Below are 16,887 nucleotides of genomic sequence, written 5' to 3' on the forward strand. Positions count from 1 at the left end.
GGCATACACTTTCCTGAGTATAAAAGGTATCTCCTCCTTTATTCAGTAAAAAAAAAAAGAACAACAACAACAAAAAAAAACCCCACAAACCAACTGTAGGAGAGGTATTTGTTTCTACTGAACTTAATGGGCAATGTTCATGGTCTATTTAGTGATTCTGCCTTATGCTGTTTTATTAGAATACATGATTTCTGCTGCAGCAGAGCTTGAAAATTAATCTGAAATTGAACTCAGTTTTCTCAGTAGAAACCTACACCCACCCCTCCTTCTGCCTCCTCTTTCTTCTGTCCTCCTTTGACCATTCCTGAGCACTCTTTCCCTAAGTTATGCTGTTTTGTTGTTTTTTTTTTTCATTTTTGGTTTTTGCCTTCTCTGCATTTTCCTTACGGGCTTTTGACGCAAGAGGCCAAATTCATCCCCACTGGTATCCAATGGACTGAAATTCTTCTCAACAGTGTTATTTGGCTGAATCCAAACTCAGCCAGGATTCTGCAGTGCTGGTGGCTTAGTCAAAATAAGAGTTTATAATTTATCTCTCACTTTCCTTATCTACCATCACTATGAATTATTAATAAGAACTAGCATTGCTCTCTTAAAAATTGTACTTCATTTCAAAACCACCTACCAGACAAGCTGTCTGAGAATTTCTTCTTAACTTTCTGTGTGTACTGAGAACTTGCAAAGCACAACGCATGTGCACGGACTGCCTGGATTTCAGATGGAGACACACGCTGGGATTCCTTTTGCCTTCTGCAGTGCATACCTAATTGAAGTGCTGGCTACTGTTAACCCATGTATGAGCTCACCAGAAAAGGTTTGCCTTTTCACCCTGTCATTTATGATGCTAAACCCAAGTCCTACTCAGGCTGCTGATCCAGATCCCTCACCTAGAAGGTGGGCTGTCTGCACAGCGTTGATCTCACTCTGCTTGTCTGTCTTCACAGCTCTTAAATCTTACAGGTTCTCTCCTTCCCTGCGGTTTTCATGTGCACAGCTCATCAGATACTCTACTGCAGCAGGGAGCCCCTCTTCCCTGAGAATTCCTTTGTTGTATATTTAGCAAACTTTTGACTGCTTCCTTCCAAACGAGACTGAAGGACATATTTTCGTAGGAGAGGGTGAGAATTGCAAAGCATGATCTACAATCACGTTTTTCTGTGGGGAACTACAGAGCAGGGGAGGAGGAACTACCGCAGTTCTTTCTCCTTCCCTCCTCTCCCTCCCCCCCCCCAACCCCCCGCACATCCCCTCCCCTTCCCTCCTCCACCCCCATACAACCACAACATGAGACAAACGTGCTCCAAAATACAGCTGCAGAGCCTTCCCCCTCTTCCGGTTTTCCCTGCCACGGCAATAAGGGAAAAAAAATCATAATGATTAGGGAAGAATTAGCACTAATATGGGACTGATGTTTTGACTCTCTGTTATCTGCAGACTATTTAGAAAAGCCATTAGCATGGTGTCAGAGTTAAGCGTAGCCAGTGCTCAGTGATTGCTCACAAGAGAGGCTCAGACGGAGGCACCTCTGCTCGTGGGTAGGTCTGGATGGTTCCATACACGAACGTGCGCAGGCTTGTGGAATGAAAAGGAAGGGATAACTGAGGTTATGAAAGAGTGTCGCATTTCAGATGCAGTCCCCATCCTTCATTAAAATCTCTGCTAAGAGATACCTTTTACAGAAAGATGTTTTGTAACAAGTGAGAGGATTTCCTCCCCATTAAATATCACACTACAGACAGATCCACTCGCTCCAAATTAGGTAAGCTCTGAACAAATATTTTAATTAATCCATGATAAATAAGCCAAGCTTTTTCCCAGAACAGAATCACTGCTTTCCTCCTTGGCAGCAGTGGTCTGTTCTCTCTCTGCTGTATGTATGCACGTACATGCCTGAGTTTTTGGTGAGGTTTTTCTTTGTTTTTTTTTTTTTTTTTTTCCCTTCACTCTTTTTCTAAACCTGTCTCTCAAATGATCGGTTACAGCACATGTCCTTATCTGTGGATTTCCTTGCATTTGCCTGCTCTTATTTCAGGGGGAAGGAAAGGGGAATAATCAGATTAACACACTCAGACCCGTGGCAGGATGTCTGAAACATAAAAAGAGGGAGAGAAGGAAGAATTCACACATAAAAATAGAAGCCCACGTAGATTGGCCATATATGGAGTACCGGGGACTTCAGAGGGATACCCTCTTCGGACCACCCCTTTGGCGGAGGCATGCTGCTGCAGGAGGCCCCCTTCCCCCCCTCCCCGGGCGGTTCAGCCCCCGGCCCCCAGCCTCGGCAGAGGGCCGGCGGGGCCGCTTGTCTGCGGGGCGAGGAGAGCGGAGCGGAGCGGGCGGCGGCGGCTATGACTCAAGCCCGCCCGCCCGGCCCGCTCTGCCCCCCGCCCGCTCCCGCCTCCCCCCGTCCCCCCCCCCACCCCCCCGCCAGGGATGGCTATTAAAAGCTGCTGACGTAGGAGCGGACGGCCATCTTTGATGAGGGCACGGCTCTCGGTCCGTTGAAGAAGGAGACCCGAGGAGGTCAGCAGCGGCTGTCCTTGCCTCCCAGCTGCGGCACCGAGCCACCGACTCCGCCGAGGCGGCCCGGCAGAGCGTTGCACAAGCCGAGGTAAGGGCGGGAGACCACCGGGCCATCAACTGCGCAAGGGGAGGGGGCTGTATTAACGAAAATGAAGCGATAAAAGGATTTGTTTAAAGAGGGACCCGCTCGGCGTTTTGTCTCCTGTATCTGGGTTGCTACAGGGATGGAGGAAGTCGAGGAAAGGGGTGTAATGCTGCAGCCAGCTTTATCGCCGGCTGGAACCATGGCAGGGAGCCGAGCTCTGTGTTTCCGCTGTACCGGGCTCGCTCGAAGGCGACAGGAAGCCGGAGGAGAAGGGCGAGCAGCGCATTTCTAACCCGGAGCGGGAGCAGGGTGCTGCGGGCTCTCTGCTCGGCTGGGTCGCGCAAGGCTGCAGCCGCCCAGGGCACTGCAGCGCCCTTCCCGCGCAGCACCGCGCAGGGCTGCGGCGGCGCTTCGGCACCGCGGACGGAGGCCGGGGGGAGGTCGGCAGAGAGTACTGCGGCTCTGCAGGAACGGGAGGCGGTTCAGCACCGCGGACAGCGTCTGTTTCAGCACCGTGGAGAGCGCCGCGGCGCGCCGGGCGCGGAGCCCTGGTGCAGGCGGAGGCGGGCGCGCTGCAGCCCTGCGGCTCCGCACCACCCCCGGCCGCCAGCCTCGGGCAGCCCCTGCCCTGCCGCACGGGAAACCTACTGACAGCTGCGCTGCTCGCTCCTTCCGGGACGGGACCTCAGGCTGAAACAGTTGGGGTTTTGCGGGGTTCCTCAGCAAGTCGGAGTGCAAAGGGCTCGAAATTAAAATAAATAAATAAATAAAAACAGTAAGCTTCAGTTCTTGAAATTAAGCGGCATTTAGCACGTCAGCCTGTCTCCCACCCGGCCCGCTAGTGGAAGGGCATTGATGCAAGGGAAACTGGAGTTATGTAACACCTGGTCTGTGGGGTCCCTCCAGACCAGCGGCAGCCCCCAGGGCATTCCTGCACCCACAGAGGGTCGGCCCCGGGCACTCTGCAGCCTTGAGCCAGGGCAGCTCAGCTCCTCATGCAATGCAGCCAAACCCACCTTACACTCTTGGCCCCGGCTTCCCTGCTGATCCTTTTTCCCTGATCTTCCTGCTCCCTGGCACCCCGTTTTCCTTCTCCCCTTGGTACAGCTCACTGCTGGCAAAGTTGGTAACTTTGCTGTTTTCTTCAGGGCAAATAAACATGAGGGGAAGAGGGGAGTGGGTTGGGCGTCCAGACATTGCACTGCGTAGCTGCGTCAAATGAGGGCCGTGGGACCTGCCAGATTTACGTGCTTGGCTTGAGTAATTGCTGCTGGTTTCATTCCTAGCTGGAAAGGGGGAGGGGGGATGGGGGTGGGGATGGAGAGGCCGGTCTGTGGTGAAGCCTGGGGATGGTAGAACAATCCTCCAAGCCGTACCTGGCTACTGCCAGCCCTGGCTGCCGCATCCACAAGCACATGCCTGCCCCACTCCTCCCTGTTCCATCCTAGCTCTGAGTTCCATAGACCATGGCAAGACGAGGCTGGTCTGGAGGCAGCCACCTCTATGGGCTAGAGGGGAGGGAATGGGGCCATCTGGCAGATGAGAGCTCCAGGGGATACAGCTGCAGAATTGGCCCCCATATCCCTGCATGTAGCTGAATCATTGCCAAAGATACCTGTCTAGGAAAAAGGGGCAGTGGTTTTCTGTTGCTTCTGCATAGTGCGTAAGGGGTTGGCAAGGAGGTCACTGCTGAAGAGTTTGATTCCTAGGACAAGTGCCAAAGAAACAGCAGAAGTGACCAAAGCAAAGGTATAAGCAGGCCTGATTTGCTAAAGCAAGAGCTTGAGGCTCCCACTGAAGTCAGGAGGACTGGAAATAACTGAGCATGTTACGAAACAAAATGCAGCTAAACAGCAACCCCAAATAAACTCAGTTTAACTATATTTCTACAGCTAGCTAGGAAATCAAAGTGAGATATCCAAAGCACTAAGGACTGGATTCAGTGTCCACTGAACTCATGAGGGCAGAAAAATCAAGTACCCTTAAAGTACATCTAGTGAAACAGCTCCTGTTTGCAGATTTATTGCATTGGAGGTGGAAGCCGATTTTCAGGTCAACAGAATGCTTTTCATTCATCTCCATACAGGTTAGGCATAGCAACAAATAGTGAAATTAAATTACTAAGCCAAATAAAGTGTAGTCTATACCTAATGCTTGCACTGCTGTAACTGAACAAGGTAACTAATCAACATGCTCTCCTGTCAGTATTAACAACTTCAGCAATTTTTAGGCTTTTGTGTCACAGTGCTATAGCCTCTGTATATGTTGCAACATTTGAGGTAAAATGGAAAGTATACGACAGAATGGAGAACTCAATCTCTTAAACAGTTCCTCCTCTCAGGAATGTAAAAAAGCCTAGGAAGAAAGGAAATGAATTTACCTTGGTTTGTTACGCAACTGTACTTTTTTTTTTTTTCTTCTGATATTTTTTCCCGAATTTCTCATAACTATAATATAATCACAACACTTTCATTTGAGCATATTAAAACACATACACATTTATTTCAGACTTCAAGGGTTTAAGTCACTTAAGACCACAACAGATGTAAACTCACTTTATGGTCTTTGCTGGAATGAGTACATTTTTCTGTATCTGAAGTTTCCTCCACTGCTAGAAATGCAGTCACCTTTGAGCTGGGTGAGTGCCAGGTAGTCTGTAACAGTATAATTGTTGAAGCTTTTTAGAGCATCTAACAGAGAGAAGAATAATGCGTTTGAGAACTGCAGCAGCATGCAAGTCTCAGGCAGATCACAATTACCTCTAGGAGGCTGGGCTTTGGAGCAGGCACCAGGGCTCATATATCTACTCCTGGGAGAGCTGGATATAGTTTGTCAGGAACATCAGCTGTCAAAGAATAGCTTATTTCTTTTAGCTCATCATTTTTGAGTCTTTACTGATATCTGTGCCTTAGCTTAGATAAACTCTGGCTTCCTTCCTTACTGACCTTGCAGATTCAGCTTCTGCATCATATTACAACAAGCACTTCTCCAAAACATGCAAGTTATATTCCTGCTTCTTGCCTATCACCCCTTTGTTATTTCCTCCTTGCACACTCCCACCAGCAAAATCTGCCTCTCATCAAACAATAATTTTTAATAAGCAGTCCTGCATCTCACTGCATTTTCCAGGACTTTTCTTACCACCAAGAACAAGCATTTATCAACTTGATAGGCTTCAAGTTGTTCCTTCCTACTTTATGACGACCCTGTGGCTGATGTTCCAAGACTCAAAAATGTTTTGAATGCTAGTGGATTTGAATGGCCTAGAGGAAGTGCTTGGCTCATTTGCCCTGTTACTTGAGAATGAAATTTATCTTTGCCTGCACATCTTTCATTGTTTGTGCTTCTATTTCCACCTCTCTTGCCTCACTGTCACGCCCACCTACAGTCCTTTTTTGCTTACTTTTAAAGAGCACTGTGATGAAAGAAACACAGACTTCCACAAAGCATTAAGATGCTGTCAGGATGAGAGATGAGCATGGACTTTTAATTTTGATTATTTTAAGGCTTCTAATCCAGAATCAGTTGAAATCAAGGAAAATAGTTCCAGCAGTGAGTTAGACTTTGGATGAGCCTCTGAGTAAGCTCACAAGTCAGGCTGCATGCCAATACAGATGCGTACAGGGTATGGAAAGCATTCCACTCCCAACAATGGGCATATATTGGTTAGACCTGCGGTCCATGAAGAAAGTTTGCACATCATATTGTGAGACTTATAACAAAAGACAACATTTAGCAGCTTTGTTTTTTCAAAGGGAAGCAAGATATATCCCCTCTGCAGACATGTCCCCTCTGAAAGAGAATTCAATCATTGCATTATACCCTTTACTTTATTTTGTGTGTATGCGTTGTTTTTGTAGTAGTTACTTTTTCTAAAGAGAGATAAGCTTTGTGATTTTATTCACTGGAGGAAGCTGAATACAAGCACAATACAAGCACAGGGAGAAGAAAGAAATATTATGTAATTCATTATGGCTGTTCCTGGCCATCGAAAGCTGAAAGCTAATGCTGGCCAATTCAGCTATTTAAAATGATTTTTACTTTTTTAATTTTTCTTTTCTTTTTTGGAAAACCTAATAATGCTCCATTTCTGTTTTTAAATGAGAGTTAACTTATTATCAGGCCACACTGTCAATTGGTGTACATTAGCATAACTGAGTGCTGTGTTACACTACAGGCTGATGATGCTGAGCTGGGGCTCACCATTCATATTTTATAACTGGAATCAGTATACTTGCTGAAGGAACAGTCTTCTCATGAAACAGACATAACTCCAAATACCTTTTCTCCAAGCTCTGTACCAGTCTGGCTTATTGTTGCAGATTCTCACATCTACAAGGTTCAAGTAGTTTCCTGCCTCATAAATAGTGATGGTAAGCAGTGATGAAACAGTGGAGCAGGCATACTGCACGTTCTGGCTGTTTTTCAGGTTGGGTTCTACTGCACTCTGCTGGTATGTAACTTCAGCAGAACTCTGTGATGGCGTAAAACCCAAAAACGTAGCCCAGTTTTTCCCAGGTGCACATCTGTGTGCTGCAAATGCCAGAATTGTGAAAATGAATGTGTTGCAAAATGAAACCTACGCTTTCTGTTGAATTAATGCAGTTCGATCTCACAGGCTGCATTTCCTAGTAGAAGTAATTTTTTTTTTGCCCAAGCAGGAAGTAGTGGGAAGTCTTCTTGCATTCCAATACATACACAAGACAATCAGGCATCTTTTCCCAAGCCTTTTAAGGCAATATTTTTAACTGTTTGACTATTCAGCTATATTACTGATAGAAGTATAGAAGAGCAAAGGCATAGAGGCCTTGCTGTACCTATTTCTAAAACAGAAAGAGGAGAACTGTTTTTATATATTTTTATATATTATAGTTTTTCTTGTGCTTTTAAAGCAACAGAGTTATTGTACCAGTTTACTGGCAGAGTTCACAAGGAAAATGATAGTTATCACAGCCTGTGTCAGTGCTAATCACTAAAATGTATATGCCAGGCCATGGTTAGAGAAGGATGCTTCATGAATGCAATTTTTTAGAATTATTGCAAGATTTGCTATTTCTTACTCAAAAGCTATCAATTAACAGGGAGGTGCACATACAAAGGCACTACGGAATGACTGTTAGGGCAAACTTGTAATTCTATACTGCTTACGTCCATCTCCCACATTTTCTCAGCTGTGTATTCTCGCTAAAATATCCAGGCCGCAAATCTCCAAACGTTTTCACAGCCACTTGCCTGTCAGAAAGATAGAAGACTAGCATGGAGTGGGTTGAAAACTAAAGGCTCTGGTCACAGCACAGCTATGGCGTTTGTCATGAGTTATTTATGTTATAATTACTCTCCTCCCCAAGGAGACAAACTCTGTTTCTGGGTCGCAATACAGTTTTACCAGACAATATAATTTTATTTTTCATACAAACCAGCTATTTGAAAGATGTGCCAACTGTTCATTTTGGTTTTTCCCCTCTCCTGGAAATGATAGCTCACAGTGGAACTGCACACACGCCAGTTCATTGATCTGCCCCACGGAGGTAAACGTACTTTCTCCAGCTACTCTAAAAATGTCGTGAAACAAAAGTACGATTCTTTAAAGAGCTAATCTGTCAAAACAGTGTTACCATTCACTGATTATTTTTTTAAACAGAAGTCTTCCATGCATATTTAAGCATCTTTTAAAAGAAAAGGAACAAAAATTAGCTTTGCCACACTTGAGATGCAAATTAAAGTTCTCTTTTTTCCTCTCCATGTTAGTATTTTGGGTTCACTCTGGTTCTCATTCACATTCTTAGACAGCTCATCATTTACCTTAAAGGGATTCAGACAAGCTGTCATTTCTGTAGGCATGAGGGACTTGCTATTTAATTTGGCCCAGTGCTGTTCCTGGTTAGCGTGCTTCCGTTCTGCATACACACACACGGGCAGAGCTCAGGTCTGCTGTGCTCAACAGTGCTCACTCCATAGGTGACCAACATCATTACGAGAGAAACTTCTGTTCTCCATTTATTGGGCACTGTCATCTCTTAGGAGTAATTTGTTGTTGCAGAAAGCAGTAAGAGAGCTATCACAATTTACATGGACTAAAGATGCTCAGTGATGGTCATTTTAGCTTCAGATATTATTGTTTAGATATTAAAGCAGAGGGGTCTGCGCCCAGAATATCTGGATTCAGGTGCAAGCATAACACACTAAATAAATATAATCTTTGTCAAGTGCCTCAATTACTTTCATCTACAAAAGAAAGACTTGAGATTAAAGCAAATTCTAGTATGCATTCCACAGCTTTAGTTGTGAGACAGGTATCTCCTATCTTTAGAAGGATATTTTTATGTCTGTTAGGGCATAGCAGTCTCCAGTGCCTGAGATTGGTGACCTAAAAGTTCATACATGCAACATTGTCCCAATGAAGATGAATACTGTTTGCTCAGCCTTCAAGGAGGTGTTACACATGGTCTCTGGCCTCCACATCTGTGGGAAGCTTGGCAGAAAGGTGTCATATAGACTGAGAGCATTCAATTTACATTCATGACAGCAAGAAGGGAAAGGAACCTTAGACCAGAAAGCAAATGTAACGTTCACACATTTGGTTATACCCTCATGGACAGCCACAGCACAGTGCCATGAGTTTGCCAGAGCTGCGTTAAGCTGCAGAGAGGAGAGCAGTGCTACAGCACCAGTGCCAAACTGACAGTGTGACAACTGAATATACAACCCAGAGATGTTCTGTGAATACTTGATTGTTTCAGCCAAACATTTGCTTTTCCAGAGAGTATTCACCTAAGTGACACTCAAATATGTGAAAAGCCCTCAAGAAACAAACTGAGGTAGGCAAACCCAATTAAATCAGAATTCACCACCAATTTCTAACAGCCTTTCTCCCCAGAGAAGAATTTGTTTTATTTGCTCGGTTGTATGGAAATGTCAGTTGGTAGCCTAAACTTTTGAAGGATTGCCTACAGGTTTTGCCATTAAAAACATACCCTTAAGATAGGGCACCCATTTTTGCATTTCTTGTTAAAAGACATCTTTTATCATACTAACAAGAGTACTAGAGATAGAAAGGCCAATCAGTGGCAGCAAATGGTTTAAGATGGCTGTTGATGAATTCATGAAGAGGATTATATGACATACTTGTTGGTGGTCACAAGACACTAGACCAGATAAAGCAGCAAGTCCCCTCAAGTCTAATTTTCATAAGAGGTTTTCCTTATTAAGAAAAAAAAAAAAAAAAGAGAGAAAGGAAAAAAAGCTTGGATGGCTCACTGCTGTGGTGTAGGCTTGTCAGTTCAGTTCATTTTAGAGTTGAGCACATCAAGAAAGAGACAGTGGAAAAAACCCTCGAGGTACCAGAAATGCACTGACTATAATTTAAAATGCTTCAGCCCACTTTTTTTTTAAACATAACAAATAGAAGGGCCATCTGCATACCTCCAATTTTCAATATTAGCAAGGTATTTTTAAATCATTGCATTGTCTAGTTCCTTTTTTCTTAATTAACTGTTCTAAATTGTACAATATGCTCTTGGAGCAACTTGTAGACTCTGAAGATTATTTTCTGAGCCTGCTAAACAATAACTGGTGTGCATTTCCAAGAAGTTGACAAATAAGAATGCAAGGGAGCTGCAGGCATCATAAGACCATGGTTAGCTACGGTAGTACCCCAATTCCCAGATTAGCACCCAGGGCGCTTAATGTCACAGTGTTAAGCAGGCTGATAGATGGTAGCATGTGACAGAAGAGCCTAGCAGCACCTTTTGTCCTCTGGAAGCCTCAGTAAATCTGCTTTTTGTTTGTTGTGGGTCTAGGAGTCTCTTCCCCATCCTACCTCACCTCTCCCTTAGCTTTCTGCTCTCTTCGTCTCTCCTGAAAGCCGTGAGAAAAACCATACACCCAGGAGAGGGAGATGCAAGGAAAGAGTTTACGACCTGGATATGGTTTACATGGTCAAAGCACAGCAGAGACTTGAATAAAAATCTAGTGTCCTTCAGACATAGTAATTTGCGCACAGCCTACCCTGGTTTTACAGCTTTATCACAAGCAGAGTCAGGGAAGCCAGAGGGAGATTCGGTGATGGAAACAAATTTTTGTCACTCAACCTTATCTTCATTTTTCTAGACCATATTGACCATATCTAGCACTATCAGCAAGTAGTGTGGCACCTAACAGCCCCATTCTGGACAGAGGTGTCAGTGCTGCTACAAACAGAGGGGACTTTGTTCAGCACGGGCCATTCATAGCACAAAGGGACAAGCAGGGAGAGAGTGCAGGTTGGAGATGAAGAGCTGACTGACTGCCTCCTGACAGCAGGCAGCAACATCAGTCCTTCTTTGCCAGATTCATCAACTAGGAGGTCAGAACAGGTTACCTATCAGTGAGCTGAACCCCCTATAAAAAGAGAACATCCTACAGGCTAAAGGGCTTTCCCAGATTAACTGCTTCTCCAGTAACACAAAATTATCCAGTCCTGGTGTCAAAAATTGCCAGTGGTAGAGAAAGTCACTTGAACAGTGAAATCCAGTAAGTTTTTCATTGTGGATGCAACTACTTGCTTGAAAATTAAATTGCTATTAAGTTGCTATTTAGATTGATAAGAAGCTCTGCCACTGCCCTACTTTGATTTTCTCATGGTTACTCCTATTTCTTTATGGAATAATATTTGTCTTCCTCAGTACCACTCGTATTCTTGAGAGCTCCATTCTTTCTGAGTAAGGATTTCATTACAATATTTCTGTTTCTTCTTTACACCCAGAAAGCCTTTTCTGGCACTTAAGAGATTATGAGCAAAGCTTTTAAAAGGTTCCCCAGCCTGGCAGGTGAAGTGATAAAACACTGAGCCAATGGCCAGGACAAATTCTTTGATGCTGGGAGATTAAACCTTCAAGTACTGACTGTGGGACTCCAGAGCTGTTTACAGATTTCAGTTTCTTCAGCTACTGTCTATGGTCTAGCCTGTTTTTGTGGTGGCATCTCCAAAAGGTGTGCTGTGTGTGCACACAGCTGATCTCCAGACATTCATGCCTGCAACCAGAATCAATTTCTCAAAACTATCTACTTACCACAAGAAGTCAGAAAGCCTTCAAGATTTAATCAAGTTTTCCACTATCATCAACTTTGTGTTTCAGAGACAAAAGCCAAGCAAAACATTAGTGGCTGCTAGCTATTCACTGCAGTATACGAGACAAGCACTTGTTCTGCAGCACTTGCATTAAAAAAAAAAAAAAAAAAAGGCAAACTACTGTATGGAATATCACAACGTATAGACAAGACTTCTGTTTTTATTAGAAAGCCTAGAAAAGACACCCTTTTCAAGTGCGTTAGAAACAGAAGGCTATTCTAGAAGAGTCATGAAGTTATCGGTGCAAATTAATAGTGCCAGATGGGGGGTTAAATTGCTGCCTCACAGCTGAAGTCATGAGACAGAATGAAAGTGGTAGACTATAAAAAGGGCATCACCAGAAGAGATGAGATCCCAGTGTGAGGTGGGATTTGTGAATGCCACATTCATGGTTGTAAGCAGTTGCTCAGATGAATGGGTTTAAGAGACAGAAAGGAAAATAAGTCCCAGTCATTCTGAAGATTGTGTCTCGTGATTTACTGCTTTGCTCAAGACAAGCAGCCCAGCAGCACAAGCTACAATTAAATGTTATGGAGCTTTGTCTCCTGTGCTGGCTCACAGTCACCAGGACAGAGGAATTGAATAAATGTGCAGCAGGGCTGGTACCTACTGAGGCTGCTGCTAGATCAACAGGGATCTTTATCAGAAAAATTCCTCTGAAAATTCATCACAAAAATACCAGCTTTAAGGTCTTAGTTACAGAAAAATGACAGTTCTTACATTAAGAAAACAACTCTTTATTAGTTGCATTTCTCATAACATTTCAGTTTCATTTCACTTGGGTAGGAAGAACATTTCTTCATATTGCATCCCCACTTTCAGCAGGTGAAGTGAAAGAACAAAGAGTGAAAGAATGGTTTTACTATGAATAGGGCAAGACAACAGTGAAGAAGGATTACAGGAAGGTGTTCCAATACAGAGTCCTCAACACAGAAAGGACATTCCAAAAAACAAGTAAGAGCATTTTTGCAGTAATTTAGATGAGCGCTTCAAATAGGAGTGTCCTGATGCATAAAGACCTGCAGGAATGTGCCAGAAACGCCAGCACAGAACGTTAGCAACTGGAGGGCTGAGCATCTGCCATGGACACTTCCCATTTCAGCTCAGCACTTATTCCCAGCGGCTTAGCTGGGGTAAATCAGTACAGCAAGACTGAACCGCATGGAAATCCTGACTTAAGAACACACTTTAAGTGAAAAAGGAAGATCTTTCTGACACTAATTAAGCAATTTTTAAATCTCTGGACACAGTAACAAAGGGGCCCACTCAAAAAGACAGCAACTTAAGTGCAAATGTATTAATAATGCATAGCTGCATCATGCAGAAGACATTCTGCAGAGCTGCTCCTCCTTTCCAAGACAAGAGTAGCATGAACTGAAGCACATAGTAAAGGGTGGAGGTTCAGAAAGCATTGAACGCAATGTGCCCTAAGGAAACAGGGGCTGTGCTTGTTGTCTTCTGCATGCCACATATATACATGTATACCTATATACAATCCTGCCTAAATCTCTGGGTTTATAATAATTTAATTCACTGACTGAGAAGCCAGGCAGAAAGCTACATACACACAAGCATGTGGTGAATTATACAAGGCAGGAAAGCAGCCTACTCTCATCTAGTTGAGCTCACTAGGAATTTTGCTATGATTCACTGTGTGCCTAAAGGAGAACTTTGCCAGGTCCTCTCTCCAAAATGGCAGAGCAGAACTGACTCACCTCTACTGAGTCAGTTCTTTCAGTCCAAAGCAGGAGCAAAGCTGAGAAAAATATCCCATCAAAACCTCAGTAGTCACAAAGCTGAGATTCTTTTAAGGCACAACACATTTGTAGAAGCAAGAGAACAGTTTGCAGCAAATCATTTACACAGTGAAACCTTTCTGACTTCTGGGATTGTTCATCACAAATTGTGATTTTTCTTTACTTTCCCCTCAACTGACTTGCAGAATAACTTCTGAGAAAATCTCTTCTAGTTCTTCAGACTTCTCACTGCATGCACATGAACCCTTTCCCCTCCCCCAGCCTTGGTCTGTGTTTCTTCAATTCCATGCACAAGAGTACAGAGGTTTTCTGCTCCCTTACTGAGTGTACAATGGCTACAGATACAGTTAGAGTGAAAACTTGCATTCAGATCCAGAATTTGCTCTCTGTGAATATTCTTAATGAAATATTTTTATTTCATTTTTTTGTAATGGTGCTTTGGCAAGCATTACTTCCAGTAATTTCATCCACAGAATTTTTGATAGGAATCCCAAAAGCGGTGTTTGAAACAATGTTATTATAAGGCACCCGGAGGATGCTATTAACAATGCAGGACTGCAGTTGTAGGTATGTTGATCACATTTTCTCAGTTGAGTTGTGATGCTCATCTGTGCAGAAATAGCAACCGTCACCAGAAGCAGTCATGAGAGATGCAGCCCCCAAAGAACCACATTGAGCAAAGAATATCCAGGACAGTGATACAGCTTGTATGGAGTGCAGCTTCCCTCATAGAATCTTTAACATTGCTAAAAGACCTCCTAAAGAAAGATGGCAGGCAATTCAGGTCTGCCGTGAGTAAAAAAGCAAGAAATGGCAATTGCAGGAAGGCTAATGTAGTATGATACAGTTATATGACAAATTTGATGCTGATGAAATCAGCTGCTGATACAAGACCATTTAATCTGAATTTTAGAAAATTCACACTTTCTCTGCTGCTGTATGTCATAATATGGGGAAGAACTATGAAACTGGAGTTGAACCAGTGACATTTAAAAAGCTTTTGTTGCCTGGTTGGCAATCTCATTTTCACAAACTCCTGCCCCATAGTCACAGGTGGGACACAGCACACAGAAGCACGAGATTAAAGTCTACCTCTCAAGCCAGGGGTGAACTGCATTGACCTGAGATAGAGATCCACTATTTAAAATTTCTTAAAAGAATTGCCAGGACCTATCTCCCTTCAAAGGAAGAGAAGATGCAGGCATGTGGGACTCTGATGGTCAGTAGCTATCCAGCATTCTTTGAGCAAATTAAACACACTGCAGGACTGCCAAATACAGATGGACCAAAGGGAAATGTCCAGATGTAACTGCAGATGTCATAGGAAATTAAGCCATTCACTTGTGTTTGTGATTCAAGAAGTTCTACTTCTAGGTCAGATGACAGTTCAGTTGGCCATTACTGCAAATATCTCTGACTGCTCTTGAAGTTTTCTGCCTAGAACTCACAAAAAAGACAAGCATCATTTTTCTGGAAAGCAAACTGTAAAACTCTGTGAAGAATTAACTTTGTAAAGGTTAACAACAAGATAATGAAGTAAGCCATTAAAGGATGAGGTTCTCTAATAATGAAGGAAAGATGAATTGAAGAAAATATTTGCAACATTTCTTGTCTGCAAAAAGGAACACTGGAAGTTTTGCATACATTAAAAAAATCAAGCATTTCTTCTGCTAGATACAGTCATCATTGTTTGTGATTAATTAGATTTTTGAGTAAATTATCAGTGAGATTTACTCATCTGTACTGTTGCATTATATCTTGGTAGAGGTGTTGTATGTAAGTCACTGACAGATAAGCAAATATAATGCAGAAAAATCGTTTGCTTAATAAATCAGACCAGCAAAGAATATAGAAATATTCTTTAATCAGTGCTATTGAAATTAATTTGTTCCAGAATTCATTTACCTCACTCTGTATGTGTCTCCATTACTATTTAAACTACTTAATATTTCTGAAATGGGAATGTATTAATTATATATCAAAATTTGAACACTCAGAATGTAAAATGTTGGGGAAAAACATTCAGGATTTTTAACAATTTTCTACCTATTCCAATACCAAAGAGAACAATACTTCCCTCCAGAGGCAATATTATCTTCTGCATTTATTTTAATAGCTAGTTAGCAACCATGTTTGAAGAAAGTCTTATAAAGTAGTGAGTTCCCTGGGCACTAAACATGCACATTTCCTTTTCCAGTGGATAGAAAGGGAACCATTTCTGTTCAAGTTTCAAAAAGGTTAAGAATAATTTTTTAGAAAAAAATACTTGTGCTTTATTTCATTTCTGCAAAAATATGTAAGAAACGAAGAATATGGTTATGTAAGAAATTGGGTAGGAAATTAAGTTTATGTGAGAAACTAAGAATTTTAATCTTCATGGTAAGCTTTTTGATCATTATTTCATCAGTTTATAAAATCATTACACTGCATACTTCTGCATAAATTGATGTTTTTTTTCCATATTTTTGCTTACTTGTGTCTATCTATGAGTCTGGCATGAATCTAGTTGAACTCCTGCCAAAAAGTCTACACTGATGAATGACATTTGTACTGCTGTTTAGTCCAAACCCCCTGAAGTATTTAGACAGATTATAGACTGCAAAGCCAAGAAATATTGATAAACAATTAGATCTGGAAAGAGAAGATGACAAAGTTTTGTTGCTTGCACATGGAAGATGTTTAAGAAGTTCTTCTAGTTTCATAATTCTGGTGATGGAAATGTAGTCGAAGTAGGAAAGGTTTACATCTCATTTTTGGGTGATATCAAGCAGATGAAAACTGATAGGAATTCCTATGGCTAAGCCATTTCCAGAGACAATGTATTAGATGTTCAGGATAAGACAGAAGCTGCGCTTGGTAGCCTCTAATACACTCATACACATCTCCTGTCTCTTCTAGAAATAGAATTAAGCATAAAGATGTAAGGCCTTGGACATTTTATAGGCTGAAACAGTGAATGCTGTGTCACATTTCAAAAGGGAACATAATTTCTTAAAAACAACAACAGCAACAACAAAAAACAGCTGGAGAAAACTTACTTTAATTCTGATGGTCCTACTGAATTATTTGTTTAATTTGTATCATTAAATACATTCGTAACTGACCTCTCATGGTGCCTCCTGGGAACCTGTTCAGATCATAGGCTCACAGAGGAGAGAAGCAGCCACCATAGAGGCTGCGAAACGATGCGCTACGGGTTTGTAGCAATGTGTTACTCAGGGAATGCTTCCAAGGTGTTTGCAGACAGATGATTTTGGGAATGTCTGAAAGGCTCATATTTCATGATCTTCTGTCCAGTTTTTGAACAGACTGTAGTAAAAGATTCCTTCCTTATTTCAGGAGTGGATGTCTATTGAGGGTCAAAGGGCAGGTTTCTTTTTTTCTTTCTTCAGTCTCTACAAGAAACAGTTCAT

At 42.6% G+C, this 16,887-nt stretch overlaps 1 protein-coding gene across 2 annotated transcripts in view; it reads left to right on the top strand.

Annotated features, from left to right (window-relative positions):
- The first annotated feature begins 2,443 nt into the window (after positions 1-2,443).
- SNAP25 (synaptosome associated protein 25) overlaps positions 2,444-16,887 on the top strand; it is a 64,951-nt gene continuing 50,507 nt past the window's right edge. The window contains exon 1 of one of the 2 annotated variants that reach the window (XM_052684354.1): positions 2,444-2,611. The gene's annotated coding sequence lies outside the window, so the exon portion shown is untranslated. The remainder of the gene's footprint in view (positions 2,612-16,887) is intronic. The other variant, XM_052684352.1, reaches the window with a different exon arrangement.

The sequence above is a fragment of the Tympanuchus pallidicinctus genome, unplaced genomic scaffold, assembly GCF_026119805.1.
Source record: "Tympanuchus pallidicinctus isolate F22 unplaced genomic scaffold, pur_lepc_1.0 scaffold1, whole genome shotgun sequence".
Lineage (NCBI taxonomy): Eukaryota > Metazoa > Chordata > Aves > Galliformes > Phasianidae > Tympanuchus > Tympanuchus pallidicinctus.